This window comes from Canis lupus, chromosome 17 (genome assembly GCF_011100685.1).
Source record: "Canis lupus familiaris isolate Mischka breed German Shepherd chromosome 17, alternate assembly UU_Cfam_GSD_1.0, whole genome shotgun sequence".
In the NCBI taxonomy this organism is placed as follows: Eukaryota; Metazoa; Chordata; class Mammalia; order Carnivora; family Canidae; genus Canis; species Canis lupus.
In genome coordinates this window covers 51,277,954-51,287,597 of record NC_049238.1, presented here as the reverse complement: position 1 = coordinate 51,287,597, position 9,644 = coordinate 51,277,954, and the positions used below count along the sequence as shown (strand labels likewise).

Genomic DNA, 9,644 nt, shown 5'->3' with positions numbered 1-9,644 from the left:
TCAGAGACTCTAGAACCTTTATCTTCAGCCCAGAGCTGTCTTCTGAGCTTTGGACGAATATATTCATTCATACGTACACTCACTCACTCAACAGATAGAGCCCCTGCCATGTGTCAGGTGCTGTTCTCAGTAACAAAACAACAAGCCCCTGCTCTTGTGGGGCTTGACCGTGTAGTGGAGATAAATACTCTACGAGGAAACTAGGTCCCTCCAGGCAGGGTAAGTGCTAACAGAGAAACAGGCCAGTGTGATGGGGGGGCCTTGGGGGCTGCATCCGTCAGGGTTAAGTCAGGAAGCAGAGACGCAGTGAGTATGAAGAAATGGGGGACATATTATAGGAATAAGACTTTTCAAAATTGTGGGGAAAACTAGGGAAGCAGAAGTCCTAAAGGGGGAGTTGGAAGAGCAGAAGAAAGTCATGAACCAGCGCCCCCAGCCAGGCGTGCCCAACAGGAGTGGGCCCTGGGGAAAGTCAATGGAAGGCGGTTTGCCCTCCAGCTGGAGGTGAGCAAGGCGGGCACAGGAAGACTGGTTCCAAGAGCCAGGTGCTGGCACCTGGGTTACAGCCATGTCTCCGCTCGGGCTCCCTGGTGCCCTTCTCTCCTTCCGGTGTGTCCCTCACAGTGCAGCCTAAGCAGCCTTTCGAACATGCCAACCTAACCTGCTACTCCTTTTCTTAAAATGCCTCCTGCTCCCCATTACCTTCAGGATCCCATTCAGACTCTGGCAGGCTGACCCTGCCTACCCCGCCTGCCCGGCTCCAGGCTCAGCCTTGCTCTCCAGATCCTCGCCACATAAAACTTCCTGCATGTTCTCGTGCCCTCACTCTCTTCCAGACTTCAGAACACTCTCCTTTCTTCCCTCACATTCTTTTCCTGCCAACTCTTACTCCATTACAAGACACCAGCTTACACACCTCCTCCTCCAGGAAGCTTCCGTGATACCCACCCCACAGACATCTGGGCCCTTCCCACAGGCTCCTCCAGATCCTATATTTCTCCCTCTTTGCCCTTGTCTCATGCTCAGGTATACCTGCAGGTTTGCATGTCCTTGTGCCTCATTCTACCATGACCACTGAGAGGAAAGAGGCCTCACTCTGACCAGCCCGGGCCTGGGCACTGTAGGTGTGTGATAAGGGGTTTGAATTAACAAAGGTTTATAAAAGCTGTGCAATAAAACATAAATAAGATTTATTCTGCAATGTTTTTGTAAAAAGCAGAATGCAAAATTTGGTGTATATTAAGATTATAATTTGTAAAATAAATAGAAGGAAAATGTATGCACAGTTAAATAAAAGGGGGAGGGGTGGAAGGAATGAGATAGTCGTTGATAAAGGCTTACCTCTGGCAGGTGACACAGTGGATGATTTTTCTACCTTTCAGTTTCAAACTGTTCTGTGAAGTAAAAAAAAAAAAAAAAATCCCATTAAATATTTTTCAAAAGCAATAAATTGCTCTCTTACCACCTACTTCTATTTTTATATTCACATTCCTTCCTAACCACATTTGTTCTATACTTCCAAGAATGAAGATTTCTGTCTTGGGCAGAGAAAGCCAAATTTTTCCTTTCAGTAGGAGTTGACTGACCTGTCTTGTCTCTGTCATCTGTTTCCAGATACCATCTGCCAGAAAACATGTTCCCATCCCTTTCTTACTTTTCTTGCTTTGTGAGACAAAAAGTAATTATGAAGATTTTGAGTTGTATCAGAACAGCATGCTGATGGATATTTTTAGATACATAAATGGCCCAGGTGTGGGGTCCCAAATCTGACTTTAAAGAACAAGCTTTCCTCTAAATTCCCCAAAGGAAATATAAGCATAGAAGACAAAATAAGGCCAAGGAGCCTTTGTTCCTGGTGTAGGCTTTGCCTCAAACCCTGCTGCAGAGCTGAGGAGGTCTCCCTTGGCTTTGATGGGTGACCTTCTCCTCTCTAGGTAAGCCCAACCTCAGATCCTAGAGCTGTTGCCATGTGAGGAAGGGTGAGAGTACTCAGGGGAGTGGAGAGGTACACAATGAGGAGAATGTGAGCCCTAGAATCCAGAGCAGAAGTGATCTGGGAGGCCCATCCAGCAGTGGGAACATCACCAGCCCAGGATAAGTAAGTAACTGCTGAATCCAGGACCGAAGGAAGATCACAAGCCTAGCACTGTGGACCAATTTTGACTCTTATCATCCTCATTATGGAAGGAAGAGGAGAGCAGAAAATCAGATAGGAGTCTGGTCCAACTTGAGACTGATACGTAAGTTGCCATTTGCGTTCTGAAATTCGGCTTTCTTTAGATGTACCACTCCATCTTTGCTGCTGTCCTGCATCTATGTTCATGAGAGAATTCCCTTGGGGGATTTATATGCAATTATTTGGAATAATTTCCCCCCGAGAACATGTTTTGATCAATTTTGTCATTTCGAACCATGTTAGAATGTTTGGATTGAGTAGGAAGAGGGTGAGCCTTGGAAATTGCCAAGTAAGTAGATGGACTTGGTGGATTTAGTGCCCTGAAAAGAAGTCTCTAACATCAATATCAAGAATGGGTAGGTTGCACTAGTTCAGTAAGAGTTAATGAAAGCCTGAACTATGGCAGTCTGAGGAGGTGGACCCAGAGAAGGAGGGGAAGGTTTGAGAGCCATTTCAAGGGAAAGCTGATGGGATTAAAGGAGCAGTGAAGGTCATGTCCAAGGCTATAGCTTGGGAAACAAAGAACATAATGATAACAGTACTCCAGACCTGTGGCACAGATGAAGAGGTAGGACTTTGAGGAGAAGATGAGTTTGAAATGCCTGAGAGATATCTAGGAAGAAAATTTCAATAAATATTTGAAAATGTGGGTCTGAAGCTTGTGATAGAGATTGGGGGTATAGATATGGTATAGATAATAGTTGTAGATGTGCAGATACAGATACAAGGCAGATATGCATGAGAGACAATGGACAGAGACTGAGGTAGATCTAGCCATCTTTTGACACATGGCAGTAGGAGTCCAAACCAGGGTGACTCCAAGAATTTTTCAAGGAAGAAATAATGGTAGTTGGTGACCACTTAAGCATATGTGATAAAAGCTTGTAAGCAGTGAAAAGTGATTCCAGACATCTGAGTCTTGATGTCTGGAAGGACAGTGGTCCCATGGGAAGAAATCAAAAAATCAAGTTGTGGGAGGAAATGATGACTGGGGTCAGAGTCCCTGAGTTTGAGACAATGGCAAGACATGCAACTGGGAGTCCTAACCAGGCAGGTGTTGGACCAGAGCTCTGGTTAGAGCCAGCCTGGAGGTGCAGAATTTGGAATCATAAAATCCTAAGATGTTAGTGCTGGAAGGAATTTTTAGACTCCATCTCATCTGATGCCTTACTTGTATAGATGAGGAAACTGAGATAAATTAAAGGCTCTACTCAAGCTCACACAGCTTTGGCTAGCAGAACCAGTCAGAAGTAGAAGCCTAGTCTCTCCATTCCCAGTCTAGAACTCTTGAGAATGCGAAGATGGAGAAGATAGTTTCTGAGGGAGAACTGAAAAGGGCTTATTGCAGTGTTAAGTCATGGTGACTCTGAGAGCTCTGAAATGATTATATTAGAACATGTGCTTGGTTGGAAGGGACAGAAATTAATTGTACCAACTCACAGTGAGGCTAGGAATGGCCTTCAAGGATAACTGGATCAAGGGATCAAATGCCTTCTGTACTGTTTCTCTCTTCTCTGTGTATGAACTTGATTCCCTCAGTATTATTTCATTCATAATGGGTGACACGGCCACCAGCATACTCCAGACTCCTCTCCTTTTAGCGTTTGGCCAAAGAGGGAAAAGGGCTTGCCCAGGGAGGGGCTTTGATTGGCCAGCTTACATCATGCTAATATCTCACCAAAATGCTGTGATCCACAAGACATCACATGACTATGACTGGGAAATTGTTTTTAATTGGAAAGGCCAGATGAGTCAGCAAGATGAGCAAGGAGACAGATTCCCTAAATTATGTCCTCTAGGAAATAAGGATTACTTATTATTACTTATTATGTCCCATAAAAACATTCTTTGATACGGCACAGTTACTAGGCCAGTCAATTAAAAGCATGAAGAAAACAGAGGCACAAAAAGTAAAATAAGCTATAATCACAATTCCCAGAGGTAACACTATTGAATTTCATATATTACTTTATATAAATGCTTTTCTTTTTTTACAAAACTTGAATCTTACTGCACATATTTAATAATTTGCCATTTCACTTAACAATATGATGCAAACATCTTTTCGTGTCAACACATACATTTCTATAATACTTTTATTGGCCACATTTAATTCTAATGTTTGCATATATCATCATTTATTTAACTAATTCTATACTGGGGCCACTTAGGCAATATTCTTTTCTTTTCTTTTCTTCTTTTCTTTTCTTTCTTTTCTTATCTTTTCTTTTCTTTCTTTCTTTTCTTTTCCTTTCTTTTCTTTCTTTTCTTTTCTCTTCTCTTCTTTTCTTATCTTTTCTTTTTCTTTAAGTTTTATGTACTTAAATCACATCTACACCCAACATGGGCTTGAATTCATGACCCCAAGATCACGAGTCACATGCTTTTCTGACTGAACCAAGCAGATGCTCCAGTAATATTCAATTTATTTTAATTTTCTATAGCTATACCTTTATATACATGACCTTTAACTTAGAACAAATTCCTAGAAACATAATTTCTTCAAAAAGAGTGTGTGTACTGTAAAAACCAAAATTGCCCTTCAGAAAGATTGTACCACTTTCTCTCATTCTCACTGATGGTAAATAAATGGCTTATTTTTTTTCTTCTTTTGCTAGTAGTATTCCTTTCCAGCTATTACTGGTAAGAATGATACATGTGTCTAGCATTGGGAATATATTATAAGAGTCCCTGTTCAAATATTTGGGAGCCAGATGAGAGATAAAGGAAAAAGATATTTTGTAGGTTTTTATTGGGTTTTTCTTCTACTCAGTAGATTCTAAGAGTTCTTTATATATATTTGACATAAAAATGTTTTGTTAGATATGTATATCACAAATATTTTTCCCAGTCTGTGGCTTATCTTCCTATTTTCTTTTTTTTTTTTTTTTTAAGATTTGATCTATTTATTTGACAGAGAGAGTGAGTGAACACAAGTATGGGGAGCAGCAGGCAGAGGGAGAGGAAGAGGGAGAAACAGGCTCCCACTGAGCAGGGAGCCCAATGCAGGGCTCTATCTCAGGGCCCTGGGATCACAACCTGAGCTGAAAACAGACACTTAGCCAACTGAGCTACCCAAGCACCCCATAGTTTTGTAATGGAATTTTTTAAATAGCAGAAGTTTTTCATTTTGGTGAAATTTAATTGCTCAATTTTTTTTCTATGGTTCATGCTTTTTTGTGTCTATACTAAGAAATACTCACCTACCCCCAAATCATAAAGATTATCTCCTATCAGTTCTACTAAAATGTTTACAGTTTTAGTTTTTACATGTAGGTACCTGACCCATTTTTAAGTAATGTTTAGTATGATGTGAGGTAAGGGCCAGGGTTCTTGTTTTCCACATGAATCTCCATTTGATCAACCATCATTTGTTGAAAACACTCATTGAATCAGCTTGCCCACTTTGTTGGAAATCCGTTGGTCATATATGTTTGAGTCCTTTATTTTGTTTGATTGATTGTCTACCCTTACGCTAATATGACACTGGCTTGCTATTACTTCATAGTAAAACTTGAAATCACTATCAATTTTTTTAAATTCTTGAATTAATAGCTTTTTAAATGTTTATTTTTAATTTTACTTGTGTAACAATGGAAATATTTAGGAGTGCAACTTTGCCTCTGAATCACACTTTGAGTCATCTTTGCATTATGGAATGAATTTGTACAACCATGCATTACAAAATATTTTAAATCTAAGATAATTAAAACTTGTGTTAATGGCACATACACAAAAAAGATATTCAAATACAAAAAGAACTTAGAAGGTGACCAATTAAAGAAAAGTATTTTAAAAGAAAAATAGCTTTCGTCTAAAAGTCCCAGACCTTTGGTATTAAGGCACCAGCCCCACTTCTTAGGCATTCTTAAGAGATACCCCGTCTCCACCACCAGTGGTACTGAATATGTTCCCTTGAATCTCTTCAGGCTGCTGGGCACTGCTGGTCTCGGTTGCTAAACCACTGCTACAATGGCTCCACCACCTTGGAGCCTCCCCCTGCAAGACCTCCACCAAGCCACACTGCTAAAGATGCCCCTACTGCTTTGAGCCACATCGCCAGTGACACCGGTGGTTCTCCTCCCTTCTTCCGAGTCTTCTCTTTCCCCAAGGACTTTTCCTTGTGAATTCACTCTGGCAACTAATGTGTTCAATCGAACTATACTGAAAAAAAAAAAAAAAAAGTTCAAAATCTCTTCCAGCGTGAGAAGAATGCTCCTGCCCAGGGTGATGCACTGGGTAGGTGGCTGGGTGAAGTCCTAATCAGGACCACTTGGGCTCCTGAAACACTATACAGTTTTGTGAAAATGGCTTACTTTTTAGCCATTTTAAGCCTTTCACAATTTTGCTGTTCTTTCAAAAATACACAGTGTTATAAAAGTAATACGTATTCAATGTAGAACATCTGGAACACACAGAAAAGTAGAGAGACAAAAATCATCTATAATTCACCACTCGTGTGAACACTGTTAATACTTTTCTATGTATATTTTAACCTAATTAAGAATCAAACTATTTCTACAGTTCATATCCTGCTATGATAAGTTAATATTATTTGGGGATTATTGTCAGGTTTAAATTTTCTAGAAACCCTATTTTAATGGCTATGTATTTTTCTGTAGATATATCATAATGTAACCATCAACTATTGTTGATTATCTAGAGTATTCCCGTTTTGCTCTTATAAATAATACGTGCTATGCATCCTTAAACACATCTGTATTATTTATTATTTCTCTATAATAAATTCCTAGAAGTAGAATTACTGGTTGAAAGAAAATAAATCTTTATAAGGCTCTTGATACATAGAAGACAAATTTCTTTCTAGAAAATTTTTATCAGTTCCTACTCCCACCAGCTGTGAATAACAGTGTTATATCACACTCTTGCAAGCACTATTTTTTTTCAATCTTTGTTAATTTGATAGGCTAAAAAAAGACATCTTGTTGTTTTAATTTGCATATTTTGATTACCAGCCATGTTGAAAATTTTTATATGCGTTTATTAACCTTTCATAATTTTGTTTCAAAGCTCTTTACATTTTAAGACCATTATCTTTCTGCCATATTTACTGAAGATATTTGAGGTATTGTTCAATGTTCTAAATTATTAGTGGTCATTTGAAAATAGTACAAATTCTTTTTTAGCTAAGATGTAAATTTTACATTAATGTTTAGATTGATAGTAGTTAGTTAAAAATGTCTCAAGAAACATTGCTATTAAATCTCTACCATTCTAATAGGTTTTGCCTTGTGCCTTTTGATGCTATAGTGATGGAGCATTAAACATCGATGGGGTTCTGAAAGGAAGCAGATGGCCCACTGTAAGTGGGTAATTTGAGGAGGGTCTAATAAAGAGACTAAATGCAAAGGTGTGGTTCTCCTACAGTGAAACCACAGTGGTAGTACAGTACCCTAGGGCTAGAATAGCAGGGATCCATCATCTTCCTTAGGTTGGAAGGAGCAAGGGTGAGAGCAGATATGGGAACCTGAAAACAGGGAGGGCCATGTGAAAAGGGCTCCTCAATGAGAAGTATGACCTCAGGGGAGGGACAGAGTCAACCTGTGATGCTTTTGCAAGAAGGCTACTGAGGAACTAAGCACCCCAGCTCCACCCTTCAAACTCCCCTCAATCTCCTGCTGGTGTTCTCCATTGACCAAACCCAAGTGGAAGCAGAGAGCAAGGGAGCTGTCAGTGTGGCCCCTACAGGCTCCCCTCTTGGAGCTCACAGCACCCAAGGAGATGAAGGAAGAGCAGATCTGGCAAGCAACATGAAAGGTGTCCAGGACAAAGACTTCTTACTGTTAAAAGGTTCCTATGACCTTAAACTCGTATCAACAGTAACTGACATTTTATGATACTTTTTGTCTTAATTCTGCTTTTTCTGGATATTCTGTTTACGTGTTTTTCTAATGTAATTTGCCCTATGCATTTTCTAATGGTGTAAGATTATTTTGATTGGATTTATTATCTATATAGCTTGCACTGAGCTAAGAGAAAGAGGGAAAAGCACAGACACTGGGCAGAGGCTGCAGGCTATCCCCTACTATCCGTTTCTCTCTCCTTAGTAGTAATAAAACTCTCAGTTGTCATCTGGGCACATGGCTTTTCAGAACAAAGCCTGCATTTCTCAGGCTTCCTGATAGCTAGGGTGGCATGGGACTAAGATCTGGCCAATAGGATGTGCAGAGAATCGATGTAGGCAATACTGGTCATTTCCCAGAAGGATGGAGCATGAGCCTTTCTCCCCCTCCTCCACATTGCTGCTTGGAGCAGAGATATGGTGGAGCGTCACCAGGATGATAGGGATGCTGGGGTAAGGTCCCTAGACCACGTGGATTGCTTATCTTCAGACACTGAGAAAGACATAAACTTCTTCTTTAAGTTACTGTTGTTTTGTGTATCACACTAAGCCAAGCCTAATTCCTAACTGCTATAGATCCCAAGGAGCAGAATTTCAGCTATCCATTCAAAGGGGGAAAGAGAATGGAGATTAACATTCTCTGAGCACCCACTTTATGCTTTCACCTATGTTACTGCGCTTAATCCTCCTAATAATCCTGCTATTATCACCATTTTCACTCATGAGGAGACTGAGGCTCAGTTTGTTTAAGAAACTCGCCCCATAGTCACACAGCTAATACCCTGACAAGGTAGGAATTCCAACCAAGGTGTGGCTATCTGACTCCAAAGCCCTAGTTCCCTTCATGTCAATCTCCTGTAGAAGAGTGAACAAAAAGGAGATTCCCAACTGGGCCAAGAGTGGGCTCATGAACAGGCTCTAATTGCCTCATATCCTCTTGTGTGCTTCTGGGAACCAAATAGATAAACCATAACACCTTGTCATCATAGCAACCGTTGTTTACAACTGGAATTCATTCTTCAGCTCTGAGGAATGGCCAGGAGCCCTCAGCTCCGGGGATTTATGAGTAATAGGAAATGTGAGAACTTCAGTGTTCTGCTGTCAAAGAGAGAGGCCTTGGAAGACAAAGGTACATACTGCACAATGTCAAGCATTTGTGATTCACATGCCATCACCAGCATCGTCCTAAAAACTCTCTCGATTCAAAGAAAATCACTTTCTCCAGTGAGATTCCCATTTCTCTTATTTACATACTGAAGGTGGGCAACAGGAGAAAGAATTACTGAAGCTTTGGATCATTTTTATACTTCTCAAGGGTAGAAAGAAAATGAATTGGGTTATAGAATGTGCCGGGTCCCCAGGTCTTAGTGAGCTGGTATCATAACTTCATGAAGACACCACATTTGTACTTTCTGGGGTCTTTTTCAGAGAGCTGCTTTGGGCTAGAATGTTGTGGGGCACACTGTGAAGTTAGCTCATCCTCGAAAGTAGTCAAGTTGTCCCTGCTATGATGTCCATACCCAGATGTGTATTCCACGTGCTACTAAAACTTCCAGTCCTTGGACTGACAGAACTTGCCTGCATCCTATATAAGAAGGAAGAGAA

At 40.5% G+C, this 9,644-nt stretch overlaps 1 long non-coding RNA gene across 2 annotated transcripts; it reads left to right on the top strand.

Annotated features, from left to right (window-relative positions):
- The first annotated feature begins 14 nt into the window (after window positions 1-14).
- LOC102155020 lies at window positions 15-6,888 on the top strand. Of its 2 annotated transcripts, none has more exons than XR_005372584.1 (3): window positions 15-219; window positions 1,935-2,240; window positions 6,106-6,888. It is a non-coding gene; the product is annotated as an uncharacterized LOC102155020 (long non-coding RNA). The 2 variants fall into 2 exon arrangements; XR_005372583.1 differs by having other exon boundaries at window positions 1,615-2,240.
- Window positions 6,889-9,644: the final 2,756 nt, after the last annotated feature.